Source organism: Chiloscyllium punctatum, chromosome 23, assembly GCF_047496795.1.
Source record: "Chiloscyllium punctatum isolate Juve2018m chromosome 23, sChiPun1.3, whole genome shotgun sequence".
Taxonomy (NCBI): domain Eukaryota; kingdom Metazoa; phylum Chordata; class Chondrichthyes; order Orectolobiformes; family Hemiscylliidae; genus Chiloscyllium; species Chiloscyllium punctatum.
This window is the reverse complement of record NC_092761.1, coordinates 18596170-18618507: the sequence shown is the minus strand read 5'-3', so window position 1 is coordinate 18618507 and position 22338 is coordinate 18596170.

The window sequence follows — 22338 nt, the reverse complement described above, 5'->3', positions numbered from 1 at the left end:
ACCCAGGGAACAGCAGACTGACCCCAGTCTGTCAATGTCACGCACCCAGGGAAGAGCAGACTGACCCCACCCTGTCAAAGTAACACACCCAGGGAAGAGCTGACTGACCCCACTCTGTCAATGGAACACAAGAAGGGAAGAGCAGACTGACCCCACTCTGTCAATGTCACGCACCCAGGGAAGAGCAGACTGACCCCACTCTGTCAATTTAACACACCCAGGGAAGGGCAGACTGACCCCACACTGCCAATGTAACACTCCCAGGGAAGAGCTAACTGACACCACTCTGGCAATGTAACACACCCAGGGAAAAGCAGACTGACCTCACTCGGACAATATAACAGACACAGGGAAGAGCAGACTGACCACACTCTGTCAATGTAACACACCCAGGGAAGAGCAGACTGACCCCACTCTGTCAATGTAACACACCCAGGGAAGAGAAGACTGACCCCACTCTGTCAATGTCACGCACCCAGGGAAGAGCACACTGACCGCACTCTGTCAATGTAACACACCCAGGGAAGAGCAGACTGACCCCACTCTGTCAATGTAACACACCCTGGGAAGAGCAGACTGACCCCAATCTGTCAATGTAACACACCCTGGGAAGAGTAGACTGACCCCACTCTGTCACTGTAACACACCCAGGGAAGAGCAGACTGACCCCACTCTGTTAATGTAACAAACCCATGGAAGAGCAGACTGACCCTACTCTGTCAATGTAACAGACGCTGGTAAGAGCAGACTGACCGCACTCAGTTAATGTAACCCACCCAGGGAAGAGCAGACTGACCCCACTCTGTCAATCTAATGCACCCTGGGAAGAGCAGACTGATCCCACTCTGTCACTGTAACACACCCAGGGACGAGCAGACTGACCCCACTCTGTCAATGAAACACACCCAAGGAAGAGCAGACTGACCCCACTCTGTCAATGTAACATACCCTGGGAGGAGCAGACTGACCCCACTCTGTCAATGTAACACACCCTGGGAAGAGCATACTGACCGCACTCTGTCAATGTAACACACGCAGGGAAGAGTAGACTGACCCGACTCTGTCAATGTAACACACGCAGGGAAGAGTAGACTGACCCCACTCTGTCAATGTAACATACACAGGGAAGAGCAGACGGACCCCACTCTGTCAATGTAACACACCCTGGGAGGAGCAGACTGACCCCACTCTGTCAATGTAACACACCCAGGGAAGAGCAGACTGACCCCACTCTGTCAATGTAAGACACCCAGTGAAGAGTAGACTGACCCCACTCTGTCAATGTAACACACCCAGGTAAGAGCAGACTGACCCCACTCTGTCAATGTAACACACCCAGGGAAGAGCAGACTGACCCCACTCTGTCAATGTAACAAACCCAGGGAAGAGCAGACTGAGACCCATTGTGTCAATGTAACACAACCAGGGAAGATCAGACTGACCCAACTCGGTCAATGTAACATACCCAGGGAAGAGCAGACTAACCCCACTCTGTCAATGTAACACACCCAGGGAAGAGCAGACTGACCCCACTCTGTCAATGTAACACACCCAGGGAAGGGCAGACTGACCACTCTCTGTCAATGTAACACTCCCAGGGAAGAACTAACTGACACCACTCTGGCAATGTAACACACCCAGGGAAAAGCAGACTGACCTCACTCGGTCAATATAACAGACACAGGGAAGAGCAGACTGACCACACTCTGTCAATGTCACGCACCCAGGGAAGAGCAGACTGACCCCACACTGTCAATGTAACACACCCAGGGAAGAGCAGACTGACCCCACTCTGTCAATGTCACGCACCCAGGGAAGAGCACACTGACCGCACTCTGTCAATGTAACACACACAGGGAAGAGCAGACTGACCCAACTCTGTCAATGTAACACACCCTGGGAAGAGCAGACAGACCCCAATCTGTCAATGTAACACACCCTGGGAAGAGCAGACTGACCCCACTCTGTCACTGTAACACACCCAGGGAAGAGCAGACTGACCCCACTCTGTCAATCTAATGCACCCTGGGAAGAGCAGACTGACCCCACTCTGTCAATGTAACGCACCCAGGGAAGAGCAGACTGACCCCTTTCTGTCAACGTTATACACCCAGGGTACATCAAATTGACCCAACTCTGTCAATGTAACACATCGCGGGAAGAGCAGACTGACCCCACTCGATCAATGTAAAACACCCAAGGAAGAGCAGACTGACCCCACTCTGTCATTGTAACTCACCCAGGGAAGAGCAGACTGACCCCTCTCTGTCAATGTAACACACCCAGGGAAGAGCAGACTGACCCCACTCTGTCAATGTAACACTCCCAGGGAAGAGCAGACTGACCCCACTGTGTCAATGTAACACACCCAGGGAAGAGCAGACTGACCCCACACATTCAATGGAACACATCCAGGGAAGAGCAGACTGACCCCTCTCTGTGAATGTAACACACCCAGGGAAGAGCAGACTGACCCCACTCTGTAAATGTAACACACCCAGGGAACAGCAGACTGACCCCACACTGTCAATGTCACGCACCCGTGGAAGAGCAGACTGACCCCAATCTGTCAATGTAACACGCCCAGGGAAGGGTAGACTGACCCCAATCTGTCAATGAAACACACCCAAGGAAGAACAGACTGACCCCACTCTGTCAATGTAACACACCCTGGGAAGAGCAGACTGACCGCACTCTGTCAATGTAACACACGCAGGGAAGAGTAGACTGACCCCACTCTGTCAATGTAACACACGCAGGGAAGAGTAGACTGACCCCACTCTGTCAATGTAACACACACAGGGAAGAGCAGACGGACCCCACTCTGTCAATGTAACACACCCTGGGAGGAGCAGACTGACCCCACTCTGTCAATGTTACACACCCAGGGAAGAGCAGACTGACCCCACTCTGTCAATGTAAGACACCCAGTGCAGAGTAGACTGATCCCACTCTGTCAATGTAACACACCCAGGGAAGAGCAGACTGACCTCACTCTGTCAATGTAACACACCCAGGGATGAGCAGACTGACCCCACTCTGTCAATGTCACGCACCCAGGGAAGAGCACACTGACCGCACTCTGTCAATGTAACACACCCAGGGAAGACCAGACTGACCCCACTCTGTCAATGTAACACACCCTGGGAAGAGCAGACTGACCCCAATCTGTCAATGTAACACACCCTGGGAAGAGCAGACTGACCCCACTCTGTCACTGTAACACACCCAGGGAAGAGCAGACTGACCCCACTCTGTCAATGTAACAAACCCATGGAAGAGCAGACTGACCCCACTCTGTCAATGTAACAGACACTGGTAAGAGCAGACTGACCGCACTCAGTCAATGTAACCCACCCAGGGAAGAGCAGACTGACCCCACTCTGTCAATCTAATGAAACCTGGGAAGAGCAGACTGACCCCACTCTGTCACTGTAACACACCCAGGGACGAGCAGACTGACCCCACTCTGTCAATGTAACACGCCCAGGGAAGGATAGACTGACCCCACTCTGTCAATGAAACACACCCAAGGAAGAGCAGACTGACCCAACTCTGTCAATGTAACATACCCTGGGAGGAGCAGACTGACCCCACTCTGTCAATGTAACACACCCTGGGAAGAGCAGACTGACCCCACTCTGTCAATGTAACACGCCCAGGGAAGGGTAGACTGACCCCACTCTGTCAATGAAACACACCCAAGGAAGAGCAGACTGACCCAACTCTGTCAATGTAACATACCCTGGGAGGAGCAGACTGACCCCACTCTGTCAATGTAACACACCCTGGGAAGAGCAGACTGACCGCACTCTGTCAATGTAACACACGCAGGGAAGAGTAGACTGACCCCACTCTGTCAATGTAACACACGCAGGGAAGAGTAGACTGACCCCACTCTGTCAATGTAACACACACAGGGAAGAGCAGACTGACCCCACTCTGTCAATCTCACGCACCCAGGGAAGAGCAGACTGACCGCACACTGTCAATGGAACACACCCAGGGAAGAGCAGATTGACCCCACTGTGTCAATGTGACACACCCAGTGAAGAGCAGACTGACCCCACACTTTCAATGTAACCCACCGAGGGAAGAGCAGACTGACCCCTCTCTGTCAATGTAACACTCCCAGGGAAGAGCAGACTGAAACCACTCTGGCAATGCAACACACCCAGGGAAGAGCAGACTGACCTCACCCGGACAAATATAACAGACACAGGGACGAGCAGACTGACCACACTCTGTCATTGCAACACACCCAGGGAAGAGCAGACTGACCCCTTTCTGTCAACGTTATACACCCAGGGAAGATCAGACTGACCCAACTCTGTCAATGTAACACACCGCGGGAAGAGCAGACTGACCCCACTCGGTCAATGTAAAACACCCAGGGAAGAGCAGACTGACCCCTCTCTGTCAATGTAACACACCCAGGGAAGAGCAGACTGACCCCACTCTGTCAATGTAACACACCCAGGGAAGAGCAGACTGACCCCACTGTGTCAATGTAACACACCCAGGGAAGAGCAGACTGACCCCACACATTCAATGGAACACATCCAGGGAAGAGAAGACTGACCCCACTCTGTCAATGTAACACACCCAGGGAAGAGCAGACTGACCACACTCTGTAAATGTAACACACCCAGGGAACAGCAGACTGACCCCAGTCTGTCAATGTCACGCACCCAGGGAAGAGCAGACTGACCCCACCCTGTCAAAGTAACACACCCAGGGAAGAGCTGACTGACCCCACTCTGTCAATGGAACACAAGAAGGGAAGAGCAGACTGACCCCACTCTGTCAATGTCACGCACCCAGGGAAGAGCAGACTGACCCCACTCTGTCAATTTAACACACCCAGGGAAGGGCAGACTGACCCCACACTGCCAATGTAACACTCCCAGGGAAGAGCTAACTGACACCACTCTGGCAATGTAACACACCCAGGGAAAAGCAGACTGACCTCACTCGGACAATATAACAGACACAGGGAAGAGCAGACTGACCACACTCTGTCAATGTAACACACCCAGGGAAGAGCAGACTGACCCCACTCTGTCAATGTAACACACCCAGGGAAGAGAAGACTGACCCCATTCTGTCAATGTCACGCACCCAGGGAAGAGCACACTGACCGCACTCTGTCAATGTAACACACCCAGGGAAGAGCAGACTGACCCCACTCTGTCAATGTAACACACCCTGGGAAGAGCAGACTGACCCCAATCTGTCAATGTAACACACCCTGGGAAGAGTAGACTGACCCCACTCTGTCACTGTAACACACCCAGGGAAGAGCAGACTGACCCAACTCTGTTAATGTAACAAACCCATGGAAGAGCAGACTGACCCTACTCTGTCAATGTAACAGACGCTGGTAAGAGCAGACTGACCGCACTCAGTTAATGTAACCCACCCAGGGAAGAGCAGACTGACCCCACTCTGTCAATCTAATGCACCCTGGGAAGAGCAGACTGATCCCACTCTGTCACTGTAACACACCCAGGGACGAGCAGACTGACCCCACTCTGTCAATGAAACACACCCAAGGAAGAGCAGACTGACCCCACTCTGTCAATGTAACATACCCTGGGAGGAGCAGACTGACCCCACTCTGTCAATGTAACACACCCTGGGAAGAGCATACTGACCGCACTCTGTCAATGTAACACACGCAGGGAAGAGTAGACTGACCCGACTCTGTCAATGTAACACACGCAGGGAAGAGTAGACTGACCCCACTCTGTCAATGTAACATACACAGGGAAGAGCAGACGGACCCCACTCTGTCAATGTAACACACCCTGGGAGGAGCAGACTGACCCCACTCTGTCAATGTAACACACCCAGGGAAGAGCAGACTGACCCCACTCTGTCAATGTAAGACACCCAGTGAAGAGTAGACTGACCCCACTCTGTCAATGTAACACACCCAGGTAAGAGCAGACTGACCCCACTCTGTCAATGTAACACACCCAGGGAAGAGCAGACTGACCCCACTCTGTCAATGTAACAAACCCAGGGAAGAGCAGACTGAGACCCATTGTGTCAATGTAACACAACCAGGGAAGATCAGACTGACCCAACTCGGTCAATGTAACATACCCAGGGAAGAGCAGACTAACCCCACTCTGTCAATGTAACACACCCAGGGAAGAGCAGACTGACCCCACTCTGTCAATGTAACACACCCAGGGAAGGGCAGACTGACCACTCTCTGTCAATGTAACACTCCCAGGGAAGAACTAACTGACACCACTCTGGCAATGTAACACACCCAGGGAAAAGCAGACTGACCTCACTCGGTCAATATAACAGACACAGGGAAGAGCAGACTGACCACACTCTGTCAATGTCACGCACCCAGGGAAGAGCAGACTGACCCCACACTGTCAATGTAACACACCCAGGGAAGAGCAGACTGACCCCACTCTGTCAATGTCACGCACCCAGGGAAGAGCACACTGACCGCACTCTGTCAATGTAACACACACAGGGAAGAGCAGACTGACCCAACTCTGTCAATGTAACACACCCTGGGAAGAGCAGACAGACCCCAATTTGTCAATGTAACACACCCTGGGAAGAGCAGACTGACCCCACTCTGTCACTGTAACACACCCAGGGAAGAGCAGACTGACCCCACTCTGTCAATCTAATGCACCCTGGGAAGAGCAGACTGACCCCACTCTGTCAATGTAACGCACCCAGGGAAGAGCAGACTGACCCCTTTCTGTCAACGTTATACACCCAGGGTACATCAAATTGACCCAACTCTGTCAATGTAACACATCGCGGGAAGAGCAGACTGACCCCACTCGATCAATGTAAAACACCCAAGGAAGAGCAGACTGACCCCACTCTGTCATTGTAACTCACCCAGGGAAGAGCAGACTGACCCCTCTCTGTCAATGTAACACACCCAGGGAAGAGCAGACTGACCCCACTCTGTCAATGTAACACTCCCAGGGAAGAGCAGACTGACCCCACTGTGTCAATGTAACACACCCAGGGAAGAGCAGACTGACCCCACACATTCAATGGAACACATCCAGGGAAGAGCAGACTGACCCCTCTCTGTGAATGTAACACACCCAGGGAAGAGCAGACTGACCCCACTCTGTAAATGTAACACACCCAGGGAACAGCAGACTGACCCCACACTGTCAATGTCACGCACCCAGGGAAGAGCAGACTGACCCCACTCTGTCAATGTAACACACACAGGGAAGAGCAGACTGACCCCACTGTGTCAATGTAACACACCCAGGGAAGAGCAGACTGACTCCACACATTCAATGGAACACATCCAGGGAAGAGCAGACTGACCCCTCTCTGTCAATGTAACACACCCAGGGAAGAGCAGACTGACCCCACTCTGTCAATGTAACACACCCAGGGAAGAGCAGACTGACCCCACTCTGTCAATGTCACGCACCCAGGGAAGGGCAGACTGACCCCACTCTGTCAATGTAACACTCCCAGGGAAGAGCAGACTGACCCCACTCTGTCAATGGAACACATGAAGGGAAGAGCAGACTGACCCCACCCTGTCAATGTAACACACCCAGGGAAGAGTAGACTGACCCCACTCTGCCAATATAACCCAGCCAGGGAAGAGCAGACTGACCCCACTCTGCCAATGTAACACACCCAGGGATGAGCAGACTGACCACTCTCTGTCAATGTAACACTCCCAGGGAAGAACTAACTGATACCACTCTGGCAATGTAACACACCCAGGGAAAAGCAGACTGACCTCACTCGGTCAATATAACAGACACAGGGAAGAGCAGACTGACCACACTCTGTCAATGTCACGCACCCAGGGAAGAGCAGACTGACCCCACTCTGTCAATGTGACACACCCAGGGAAGAGCAGACTGACCCCACTCTGTCAATGTCACGCACCCAGGGAAGAGCACACTGACCGCACTCTGTCAATGTAACACACCCAGGGAAGAGCAGACTGACCCCACCTTGTCAATGTAACACACCCTGGGAAGAGCAGACTGACCCCTCTCTGTCAATGTAACACACCCAGGGAAGAGCAGACTGACCCCACTCTGTCAATGTAACACACCCAGGGTAGAGCAGCCTGACCTCACCCGGTCAAATATAACAGACACAGGGAAGAGCAGACTGACCACACTCTGTCATTGCAACACACCCAGGGAAGAGCAGACTGACCCCTTTCTGTCAACGTTATACACCCAGGGAAGATCAGACAAACCCAACTCTGTCAATGTAACACACCGCGAGAAGAGCAGACTGACCACACTCGGTCAATGTAAAACACCCAAGGAAGAGCAGACTGACCCCACTCTGTCATTGTAACACACCCAGGGAAGAGCAGACTGACCACACTCTGTAAATGTAACACACCCAGGGAACAGCAGACTGACCCCACCCTGTCAAAATAACACACCCAGGGAAGGGCAGACTGACCCCACTCTGTCAATGTAACACTCCCAGGGAAGAACTAACTGACACCACTCTGGCAATGTAACACACCCAGGGAAAAGCAGACTGACCTCACTCGGTCAATATAACAGACACAGGGAAGAGCAGACTGACCACACTCTGTCAATGTCACGCACCCAGGGAAGAGCAGACTGACCCCACTCTGTCAATGTCACGCACCCAGGGAAGAGCACACTGACCGCACTCTGTCAATGTAACACACCCAGGGAAGAGCAGACTGACCCAACTCTGTCAATGTAACACACCCTGGGAAGAGCAGACTGACCCCAATCTGTCAATGTAACACACCCTGGGAAGAGCAGACTGACCCCACTCTGTCACTGTAACACACCCAGGGAAGAGCAGACTGACCCCACTCTGTCAATCTAATGCACCCTGGGAAGAGCAGACTGACCCCACTCTGTCAATGTAACGCACCCAGGGAAGAGCAGACTGACCCCTTTCTGTCAACCTTATACACCCAGGGAAGATCAGACTGACCCAACTCTGTCAATGTAACACACCGCGGGAAGAGCAGACTGACCCCACTCGGTCAATGTAAAACACCCAAGGAAGAGCAGACTGACCCCACTCTGTCATTGTAACTCACCCAGGGAAGAGCAGACTGACCCCTCTCTGTCAATGTAACACACCCAGGAAAGAGCAGACTGACCCCACTCTGTCAATGTAACACATCCAGGGAAGAGCAGACTGACCCCACTGTGTCAATGTAACACACCCAGGGAAGAGCAGACTGACCCCACACATTCAATGGAACACATCCAGGGAAGAGCAGACTGACCCCTCTCTGTAAATGTAACACACCCAGGGAAGAGCAGACTGACCCCACTCCATAAATGTAACACACCCAGGGAACAGCAGACTGACCCCACTCTGTCAATGTCACGCACCCAGGGAAGAGCAGACTGACCCCACTCTGTCAATGTAACACACCCAGGGAAGAGCAGACTGTCCCAATGTGTCAATGTAACACACCCAGGGAAGAGCAGACTGACCCCACACATTCAATGGAACACATCCAGGGAAGAGCAGACTGACCCCTCTCTGTCAATGTAACACACCCAGGGAAGAGCAGACTGACCCCACTCTGTCAATGTAACACACCCAGCGAAGAGCAGACTGACCCCACTCTGTCAATGTCACGCACCCAGGGAAGGGCAGACTGACCCCACTCTGTCAATGTAACACTCCCAGGGAAGAGCAGACTGACCCCACTCTGTCAATGGAACACATGAAGGGAAGAGCAGACTGACCCCACCCTGTCAATGTAACACACCCAGGGAAGAGTAGACTGACCCCACTCTGCCAATATAACCCAGCCAGGGAAGAGCAGACTGACCCCACTCTGCCAATGTAACACACCCAGGGATGAGCAGACTGACCACTCTCTGTCAATGTAACACTCCCAGGGAAGAACTAAGTGACACCACTCTGGCAATGTAACACACCCAGGGAAAAGCAGACTGACCTCACTCGGTCAATATAGCAGACACAGGGAAGAGCAGACTGACCACGCTCTGTCAATGTCACGCACCCAGGGAAGAGCAGACTGACCCCACTCTGTCAATGTAACACACCCAGGGAAGAGCAGACTGACCCCACTCTGTCAATGTCACGCACCCAGGGAAGAGCACTCTGACCGCACTCTGTCAATGTAACACACCCAGGGAAGAGCAGACTGACCCCACTCTGTCAATGTAACACAACCTGGGAAGAGCAGACTGACCCCAATCTGTCAATGTAACACACCCTGGGAAGAGCAGACTGACCCCACTCTGTCACTGTAACACACCCAGGGAAGAGCAGACTGACCCCACTTTGTCAATGTAACAAACCCATGGAAGAGCAGACTGACCCCACTCTGTCAATGTAACAGACGCTGGTAAGAGCAGACTGACCCCACTCTGTCAATGTAACGCACCCAGGGAAGAGCAGACTGACCCCACTCTGTCAATCTAATGCACCCTGGGAAGAGCAGACTGACCCCACTCTGTCACTGTAACACACCCAGGGACGAGCAGACTGACCCCACTCTGTCAATGTAACACGCCCAGGGAAGGGTAGACTGACCCCACTCTGTCAATGAAACACACCCAAGGAAGAGCAGACTGACCCCACTCTGTCAATGTAACATACCCTGGGAGGAGCAGACTGACCCCACTCTGTCAATGTAACACACCCTGGGAAGAGCATACTGACCGCACTCTGTCAATGTAACACACGCAGGGAAGAGTAGACTGACCCCACTCTGTCAATGTAACACACCCAGGGAAGAGTAGACTGACTCCACTCTGTCAATGTAACACACACAGGGAAGAGCAGACGGACCCCACTCTGTCAATGTAACACACCCTGGGAGGAGCAGACTGACCCCACTCTGTCAATGTAACACACCCAGGGAAGAGCAGACTGACCCCACTCTGTCAATGTAAGACACCCAGTGAAGAGTAGACTGACACCACTCTGTCAATGTAACACACCCAGGGAAGAGCAGACTGACCCCACTCTGTCAATGTAACAAACCCAGGGAAGAGCAGACTGAGCCCCATTCTGTCAATGTAACACAACCAGGGAAGATCAGACTGACCCAACTCTGTCAATGTAACACATTCTGGGAAGAGCAGACTGACCCAACTCTGTCATTGTAACACACCCAGGGAAGAGCAGACTGACCCCTCTCTGTCATTGTAACACACCCAGGGAAGAGCAGACTGACCTCACTCTGTCAATGTAACACACCCAGGGAAGAGCAGACTGAGCCCCATTCTGTCAATGTAACACAACCAGGGAACAGACGATTGACCTGGCTAGGTCAATGTAACATACCCAGGGAAGAGCAGACTAACCCCACTCTGTCAATGTAACACACCCAGGGAAGAGCACACTGACACCACTCTGTCAATGTCACGCACCCAGGGAAGAGCAGACTGACCGCACTCTGTCAATGTCACGCACCCAGGGAAGAGCAGACTGACCCCACTGTGTCAATGTAACACACCCAGGGAAGAGCAGACTGACCCCACACATTCAATGTAACACATCCAGGGAAGAGCAGACTGACCCCTCTCTGTCAATGTAACACACCCAGGGAAGAGGAGACTGACTCCACTCTGTCAATGTAACACACCCAGGGAAGAGCAGACTGACCCCACTCTGTCAATGTCACGCACCCAGGGAGAGCAGACTGACTGCACACTGTCAATGTAACACACCCAGGGAAGAGCTGATTGACCCCACTGTGTCAATGTAACACACCCAGGGAAGAGCAGACTGACCCCACACTTTCAATGTAACCCACCGAGGGAAGAGCAGACTGACCCCTCTCTGTCAATGTAACACACCCAGGGAAGAGCAGACTGACCTCACCCGGTCAAATATAACAGACACAGGGAAGAGCAGACTGACCACACTCTGTCATTGCAACACACCCAGGGAAGAGCAGACTGACCCCTTTCTGTCAACGTTATACCCCCAGGGAAGATCAGACTGACCCAACTCTGTCAATGTAACACACCGCGGGAAGAGCAGACTGACCCCACTCGGTCAATGTAAAACACCCAAGGAAGAGCAGACTGACCCCACTCTGTCATTGTAACACACCCAGGGAAGAGCAGACTGACCCCTCTCTGTCAATGGAACACACCCAGGGAAGAGCAGACTGACCCCACTCTGTCAATGTAACACACCCAGGGAAGAGCAGACTGACCCCACTGTGTCAGTGTAACACACCCAGGGAAGAGCAGACTGACCCCACACATTCAATGGAACACATCCAGGGAAGAGCAGACTGACCCCAATCTGTCAATGTAACACACCCAGGGAAGAGTAGACTGACCCCACTCTGCCAATATAACCCAGCCAGGGAAGAGCAGACTGACCCCACTCTGTCAATTTAACACACCCAGGGAAGGGCAGACTGACCCCACTCTGCCAATGTAACACACCCAGGGATGAGCAGACTGACCACTCTCTGTCAATGTAACACTCCCAGGGAAGAACTAACTGACACCACTCTGGCAATGTAACACACCCAGGGAAAAGCAGACTGACCTCACTCGGTCAATATAACAGACACAGGGAAGAGCAGACTGACCACACTCTGTCAATGTCACGCACCCAGGGAAGAGCAGACTGACCCCACTCTGTCAATGTAACACACCCAGGGAAGAGCAGACTGACCCCACTCTGTCAATGTCACGCACCCAGGGAAGAGCACACTGACCGCACTCTGTCAATGTAACACACCCAGGGAAGAGCAGACTGACCCCACTCTGTCAATGTAACACACCCTGGGAAGAGCAGACTGACCCCAATCTGTCAATGTAACACACCCTGGGAAGAGCAGACTGACCCCACTCTGTCACTGTAACACACCCAGGGAAGAGCAGACTGACCCCACTTTGTCAATGTAACAAACCCATGGAAGAGCAGACTGACCCCACTCTGTCAATGTAACAGACGCTGGTAAGAGCAGACTTACCGCAATCAGTCAATGTAACCCACCCAGGGAAGAGCAGACTGACCCCACTCTGTCAATCTAATGCACCCTGGGAAGAGCAGACTGGCCCCACTCTGTCACTGTAACACACCCAGGGACGAGCAGACTGACCCCACTCTGTCAATGTAACACGCCCAGGGAAGGGTAGACTGACCCCACTCTGTCAATGAAACACACCCAAGGAAGAGCAGACTGACCCCACTCTGTCAATGTAACATACCCTGGGAGGAGCAGACTGACCCCACTCTGTCAATGTAACACACCCTGGGAAGAGCATACTGACCGCACTCTGTCAATGTAACACACGCAGGGAAGAGTAGACTGACCCCAATCTGTCAATGTAACACACGCAGGGAAGAGTAGACTGACCCCACTCTGTCAATGTAACACACCCAGGGAAGAGCAGACGGACCCCACTCTGTCAATGTAACTCACCTTGGGAGGAGCAGACTGACCCCACTCTGTCAATGTAACACACCCAGGGAAGAGCAGACTGACCCCACTCTGTCAATGTAAGACACCCAGTGAAGAGTAGACTGACACCACTCTGTCAATGTAACACACCCAGGGAAGAGCAGACTGACCCCACTCTGTCAATGTAACAAACCCAGGGAAGAGCAGACTGAGCCCCATTCTGTCAATGTAACACAACCAGGGAAGATCAGACTGACCCAACTCTGTCAATGTAACACATTCTGGGAAGAGCAGACTGACCCAACTCTGTCATTGTAACACACCCAGGGAAGAGCAGACTGACCCCTCTCTGTCATTGTAACACACCCAGGGAAGAGCAGACTGACCTCACTCTGTCAATGTAACACACCCAGGGAAGAGCAGACTGAGCCCCATTCTGTCAATGTAACACAACCAGGGAACAGACGATTGCCCTGGCTAGGTCAATGTAACATACCCAGGGAAGAGCAGACTAACCCCACTCTGTCAATGTAACACACCCAGGGAAGAGCAGACTGACCCCACTCTGTCAATGTAACACACCCAGGGAAGAGCAGACTGACCCCACTCTGTCAATGTCACGCACCCAGGGAAGAGCAGACTGACCGCACTCTGTCAATGTCACGCACCCAGGGAAGAGCAGACTGACCCCACTGTGTCAATGTAACACACCCAGGGAAGAGCAGACTGACCCCACACATTCAATGTAACACATCCAGGGAAGAGCAGACTGACCCCTCTCTGTCAATGTAACACACCCAGGGAAGAGCAGACTGACTCCACTCTGTCAATGTAACACACCCAGTGAAGAGCAGACTGACCCCACTCTGTCAATGTCACGCACCCAGGGAAGAGCAGACTGACTGCACACTGTCAATGTAACACACCCAGGGAAGAGCAGATTGACCCCACTGTGTCAATGTAACACACCCAGGGAAGAGCAGACTGACCCCACACTTTCAATGTAACCAACCGAGGGAAGAGCAGACTGACCCCTCTCTGTCAATGTAACACACCCAGGGAAGAGCAGACTGACCTCACCCGGTCAAATATAACAGACACAGGGAAGAGCAGACTGACCACACTCTGTCATTGCAACACACCCAGGGAAGAGCAGACTGACCCCTTTCTGTCAACGTTATACCCCCAGGGAAGATCAGACTGACCCAACTCTGTCAATGTAACACACCGCGGGAAGAGCAGACTGACCCCACTCGGTCAATGTAAAACACCCAAGGAAGAGCAGACTGACCCCACTCTGTCATTGTAACACACCCAGGGAAGAGCAGACTGACCCCTCTCTGTCAATGGAACACACCCAGGGAAGAGCAGACTGACCCCACTCTGTCAATGTAACACACCCAGGGAAGAGCAGACTGACCCCACTGTGTCAATGTAACACACCCAGGGAAGAGCAGACTGACCCCGCACATTCAATGGAACACATCCAGGGAACAGCAGACTGACCCCTCTCTGTCAATGTAACACACCCAGGGAAGAGCAGACTGACCCCACTCTGTAAATGTAACACACCCAGGGAACAGCAGACTGACCCCGCTCTGTCAATGTCACGCACCCAGGGAAGAGCAGACTGACCCCACCCTGTCAAAGTAACACACACAGGGAAGGGCAGACTGACCCCACTCTGTCAATGTAACACTCCCAGGGAAGAGCAGACTGACCCCACTCTGTCAATTTAAAACACCCAGGGAAGTGCACGCTGACCCCACTCTGTCAATGTAACACACCCAGGGAAGAGCAGACTGACCCCACTCTGTCAATGTAACACACTCAGGGAAGAGCAGACTGACCCCACTCTGTCATTGTAACACACCCAGGGAAGGGCAGACTGACCACTCTCTGTCAATGTAACACTACCAGGGAAGAACTAACTGACACCACTCTGGCAATGTAACACATCCAGGGAAAAGCAGACTGACCTCACTCGGTCAATATAACAGACACAGGGAAGAGCAGACTGACCACACTCTGTCATTGTAACACACCCAAGGAAGAGCAGACTGACCCCAATCTGTCAATGTAACACACCCTGGGAAGAGCAGACAGACCCCACTCTGTCATTGTAACACACCCAAGGAAGAGCAGACTGACCTCACTCTGTCAATGTAACACACCGAGGTAAGAGCAGACTAACCCCATTGTCAATGTAACACACCCAGGGAAAGGCAGACGGACCCTGTTCTGTCAATGTAACACACCCAGGGAAGAGCATACTGACCCCACTCTGTCAATGTAACGCACCCAGGGAAGAGCAGACTGACCCCACTCTGTCAGTATAACACACCCAGGGAAGAGCAGACTGACCCCACTCTGTCAATGTAACACACCCAGGGAAGAGCAGACTGACCCCACTCTGTCAATGTAAGACACACAGGGAAGAGTAGACTGACCCCACTCTGTCAATGTAACACACCCAGGGAAGAGCAGACTCAACCCCTCTGTTAATGTAAAACACCCAGGGAAGAGCAGACTGACCCCTTTCTGTCAACGTTACACACCCAGGGAAGATCAGACTGACCCAACTCTGTCAATGTAACACATTCTGGGAAGAGCAGACTGACCCCACTCTGTCAATGCAACACACCCAGGGAAGAGCAGACTGACCCCACTCTATCATTGTAACACACCCAGGGAAGAGCAGACTGACTTCACTCTGTCAATGTAACACACCCAGGGAAGAGCAGACTGACCCCATTCTGACAATGTAACACACACAGGGAAGAGCAGACTGACCCCACTCTGACAATTTAAAACACCCAGGGAAGTGCACGCTGACCCCACTCTGTCAATGTAACACACCCAGGGAAGAGCAGACTGACCCCACTCTGTCAATGTAACACACTCAGGGAAGAGCAGACTGACCCCCCCTCTGTCAATGAAACACACCCAGGGAAGAGAAGACTGATCCCACTCTGCCAATATAACCCAGCCAGGGAAGAGCAGACTGACCCCACTCTGTCATTGTAACACACCCAGGGAAGGGCAGACTGACCACTCTCTGTCAATGTAACACTCCCAGGGAAGAACTAACTGACACCACTCTGGCAATATAACACATCCAGGGAAAAGCAGACTGACCTCACTCGGTCAATATAACAGACACAGGGAAGAGCAGACTGACCACACTCTGTCATTGCAACACACCCAGGGAAGAGCAGACTGAGTTCACTCTGTCAATGTAACACACCCAGGGAAGAGCAGACTGACCCCTGTCTCTCAACGTTATACACCCAGGGAATATCACACTGTCCCACCTCTGTCAATGTAACACACCCAGGAAAGAGCAGACTGACCCCACTCTGTCAATGTAACACACCCTGGGAAGAGCAGACAGACCCCACTCTGTCATTGTAACACACCCAGGGAAGAGCAGACTGACCTCACTCTGTCAATGTAACACACCCAGGTAAGAGCAGACTAACCCCATTGTCAATGTAACACACCCAGGGAATGGCAGACGGACCCTGTTCTGTCAATGTAACACACCCAGGGAAGAGCATACTGACCCCACTCTGTCAATGTAACGCACCCAGGGAAGAGCAGACTGACCCAACTCTGTCAGTATAACACACCCAGGGAAGAGCAGACTGACCCCACTCTGTCAATGTAACACACCCAGGGAAGAGCAGACTGACCCCACTCTGTCAATGTAAGACACCCAGTGAAGAGTAGACTGACCCCACTCTGTCAATGTAACACACCCAGGGAAGAGCAGACTCAACCCCTCTGTTAATGTAAAACACCCAGGGAAGAGCAGACTGACCCCTTTCTGTCAACGTTACACACCCAGGGAAGATCAGACTGACCCAACTCTGTCAATGTAACACATTCTGGGAAGAGCTTTCTGACCCCACTCTGTCAATGCAACACACCCAGGGAAGAGCAGACTGACCCCACTCTATCATTGTAACACACCCAGGGAAGAGCAGACTGACTTCACTCTGTCAATGTAACACACCCAGGGAAGAGCAGACTGACCCCATTCGGACAATGTAACACACACAGGGAAGAGCAGACTGACCCCACTCAGTCAATGTAACTCACCCAGGGAAGAGAAGATTGCCCCCCCTTTGTCAATGTAACACACCCAGGGGAGACCAGAGTGATCTCTCTATCTCAATGTAACTCACCTAGGGAAGAGCAGACTGACCCCACTCTGTCAAAGTAACACACTCAGGGAAGAGCAGACTGTCCCCACTCTGTCAAAGTAACACACTCAGAGAAGAGCAGACTGACCTCACTCTGTCAATGTATCACACACAGGGAAGAGCAGACTGTCCCCACTCTGTCAAAGTAACACACTCGGGGAAGTGCAGAGTGACCCCACTCTGTCAATGTAACACACCCAGGGAAGAGCAGACTGACCCCACCCTGTCAATGTAACACACCCAGGGAAGAGCAGACTGACCCCACTCTGTCAATGTAACACACCCAGGGAAGAGCAGACTGAACCCACCCTGTCTCTGTAACACACGCAGGGAAGAGCAGACTGACCCCACCCTGTCAATGTAACACACCCAGGGAAGAGCAGACACACCCCACTCTGTCAATGTAACATACTCGGTGAATAGCAGTCTGACCCCACTCTGTCAATGTATCACACCCAGGGGAGAGCAGACTGAACCAACCCTGTGAATGTAACACACCCAGGGAAGAGCAGACAGACCTCACTCTGTCAATGTAACACACCGCGGGAAGAGCAGACTGACCCCACTCTGTCTATGTAACACACCCAAGTAAGAGCAGACTGACCCCACTCTGTCATTGTAACACATCCGGGGAAGAGCAGACTGACCCCTCTCTGTCAATGTAACTCACCCAGGGAACAGAAGATTGACCTCACTCGGTCAATGTAACATGCCCAGGGAAGAGCAGACTAACCCCACTCTGGCAATGTAACACACCCAGGGAAGAGCAGATTGATCCCACTGTGTCAATGTAACACACCCAGGGAAGAGCAGACTGACCCCACACTTTCAATGTAACACATCCAGGGAAGAGCAGACTGACCGCATTCGGTCAATGTAACCCACCCAGGGAAGAGCAGACTGACCCCTCTCTGTCAATGTAACACACCCAGGGAAGAGCTGATTGACCCCACTGTGTCAATGTAACACACCCAGGGAAGAGCAGACTGACCCCACACTTTCAATGTAACCCACCGAGGGAAGAGCAGACTGACCCCTCTCTGTCAATGTAACACACCCAGGGGAGAGCAGACTGACCTCACCCGGTCAAATATAACAGACACAGGGAAGAGCAGACTGACCACACTCTGTCATTGCAACACACCCAGGGAAGAGCAGACTGACCCCTTTCTGTCAACGTTATACCCCCAGGGAAGGTCAGACTGACCCAACTCTGTCAATGTAACACACCGCGGGAAGAGCAGACTGACCCCACTCGGTCAATGTAAAACACCCAAGGAAGAGCAGACTGACCCCACTCTGTCAATGTAACACACCCAGGGAAGAGCAGACTGACCCCACTGTGTCAATGTAACACACCCAGGGAAGAGCAGACTGATCCCACACATTCAATGGAACACATCCAGGGAAGAGCAGACTGACCCCTCTCTGTCAATGTAACACACCCAGGGAAGAGCAGACTGACCCCACTCTGTAAATGTAACACACCCAGGGAACAGCAGACTGAACCCACTCTGTCAATGTCACGCACCCAGGGAAGAGCAGACTGACCCCACCCTGTCAAAGTAACACACACAGGGAAGGGCAGACTGACCCCACTCTGTCAATGTAACACTCCCAGGGAAGAGCAGACTGACCCCACTCTGTCAATTTAAAACACCCAGGGAAGTGCACGCTGACCCCACTCTGTCAATGTAACACACCCAGGGAAGAGCAGACTGACCCCACTCTGTCAATGTAACACACTCAGGGAAGAGCAGACTGACCCCCCTCTGTCAATGAAACACACCAAGGTAAGTGTAGACTGACCCCACTCTGCCAATATAACCCAGCCAGGGACGAGCAGACTGACCCCACTCTGTCATTGTAACACACCCAGGGAAGGGCAGACTGACCACTCTCTGTCAATGTAACACTCCCAGGGAAGAACTAACTGACACCACTCTGGCAATGTAACACATCCAGGGAAAAGCAGACTGACCTCACTCGGTCAATATAACAGACACAGGGAAGAGCAGACTGACCACACTCTGTCATTGCAACACACCCAGGGAAGAGCAGACTGAGTTCACTCTGTCAATGTAACACACCCAGGGAAGAGCAGACTGACCCCTGTCTCTCAACGTTATACACCCAGGGAACATCAGACTGTCCCAACTCTGTCAATGTAACACACCCAGGAAAGAGCAGACTGACCCCACTCTGTCAATGTAACACACCCTGGGAAGAGCAGACAGACCCCACTCTGTCATTGTAACACACCCAGGGAAGAGCAGACTGACCTCACTCTGTCAATGTAACACACCCAGGTAAGAGCAGACTAACCCCATTGTCAATATAACACACCCAGGGAAAGGCAGACGGACCCTGTTCTGTCAATGTAACACACCCAGGGAAGAGCATACTGACCCCACTCTGTCAATGTAACGCACCCAGGGAAGAGCAGACTGACCCCACTCTGTCAGTATAACACACCCAGGGAAGAGCAGACTGACCCCACTCTGTCAATGTAACACACCCAGGGAAGAGCAGACTGACCCCACTCTGTCAATGTAAGACACACAGGGAAGAGTAGACTGACCCCACTCTGTCAATGTAACACACCCAGGGAAGAGCAGACTCACCCCACTCCGTTAATGTAAAACACCCAGGGAAGAGCAGACTGACCCCTTTCTGTCAACGTTACACACCCAGGGAAGATCAGACTGACCCAACTCTGTCAATGTAACATATTCTGGGAAGAGCAGACTGACCCCACTCTGTCAATGCAACACACCCAGGGAAGAGCAGACTGACCCCACTCTATCATTGTAACACACCCAGGGAAGAGCAGACTGACTTCACTCTGTCAATGTAACACACCCAGGGAAGAGCAGACTGACCCCATTCTGTCAGTGTAACACACACAGGGAAGAGCAGACTGACCCCACTCTGTCAATGTAACTCACCCAGGGAAGAGAAGATTGCCCCCCCTTTGTCAATGTAACACACCCAGGGGAGACCAGAGTGACCTCTCTATCTCAATGTAACTCACCTAGGGAAGAGCAGACTGACCCCACTCTGTCAAAGTCACACACTCAGGGAAGAGCTGACTGCCCCCACTCTGTCAAAGTAACACACTCAGGGAAGAGCAGACTGACCTCACTCTGTCAATGTATCACACACAGGGAAGAGCAGACTGTCCCCACTCTGTCAAAGTAACACACTCGGGGAAGTGCAGACTGACCCCACTCTGTCAATGTAACACACCCAGGGAAGAGCAGACTGTCCCCACTCTGTCAAAGTAACACACTCGGGGAAGTGCAGACTGACCCCACTCTGTCAATGTAACACACCCAGGGAAGAGCAGACTGACCCCACCCTGTCAATGTAACACACCCAGGGAAGACCAGACTGACCCCACTCTGTCAATGTAACACACCCAGGGAAGAGCAGACTGAACCCACCCTGTCTATGTAACACACGCAGGGAAGAGCAGACTGAACCCACCCTGTCTCTGTAACACACGCAGGGAAGAGCAGACTGACCCCACCCTGTCAATGTAACACACCCAGGGAAGAGCAGACACACCCCACTCTGTCAATGTAACATACTCGGGGAATAGCAGTCTGACCCCACTCTGTCAATGTATCACGCCCAGGGGAGAGCAGACTGAACCAACCCTGTGAATGTAACACACCCAGGGAAGAGCAGACAGACCTCACTCTGTCAATGTAACACACCGCGGGAAGAGCAGACTGACCCCACTCTGTCAATTTAACACACCCAAGTAAGAACAGACTGACCCCACTCTGTCAATGTAACACACCCTGGGAAGAGCAGACAGACCCCACTCTGTCATTGTAACACACCCAGGGAAGAGCAGACTGACCTCACTCTGTCAATGTAACACACCCAGGTAAGAGCAGACTAACCCCATTGTCAATGTAACACACCCAGGGAAAGGCAGACGGACCCTGTTCTGTCAATGTAACACACCCAGGGAAGAGCATACTGACCCCACTCTGTCAATGTAACGCACCCAGGGAAGAGCAGACTGACCCCACTCTGTCAGTATAACACACCCAGGGAAGAGCAGACTGACCCCACTCTGTCAATGTAACACACCCAGGGAAGAGCAGACTGACCCCACTCTGTCAATGTAAGACACACAGGGAAGAGTAGACTGACCCCACTCTGTCAATGTAACACACCCAGGGAAGAGCAGACTCACCCCACTCTGTTAATGTAAAACACCCAGGGAAGAGCAGACTGACCCCTTTCTGTCAACGTTACACACCCAGGGAAGATCAGACTGACCCAACTCTGTCAATGTAACACATTCTGGGAAGAGCAGACTGACCCCACTCTGTCAATGCAACACACCCAGGGAAGAGCAGACTGACCCCACTCTATCATTGTAACACACCCAGGGAAGAGCAGACTGACTTCACTCTGTCAATGTAACACACCCAGGGAAGAGCAGACTGACCCCATTCTGTCAGTGTAACACACACAGGGAAGAGCAGACTGACCCCACTCTGTCAATGTAACTCACCCAGGGAAGAGAAGATTGCCCCCCCTTTGTCAATGTAACACACCCAGGGGAGACCAGAGTGACCTCTCTATCTCAATGTAACTCACCTAGGGAAGAGCAGACTGACCCCACTCTGTCAAAGTCACACACTCAGGGAAGAGCTGACTGCCCCCACTCTGTCAAAGTAACACACTCAGGGAAGAGCAGACTGA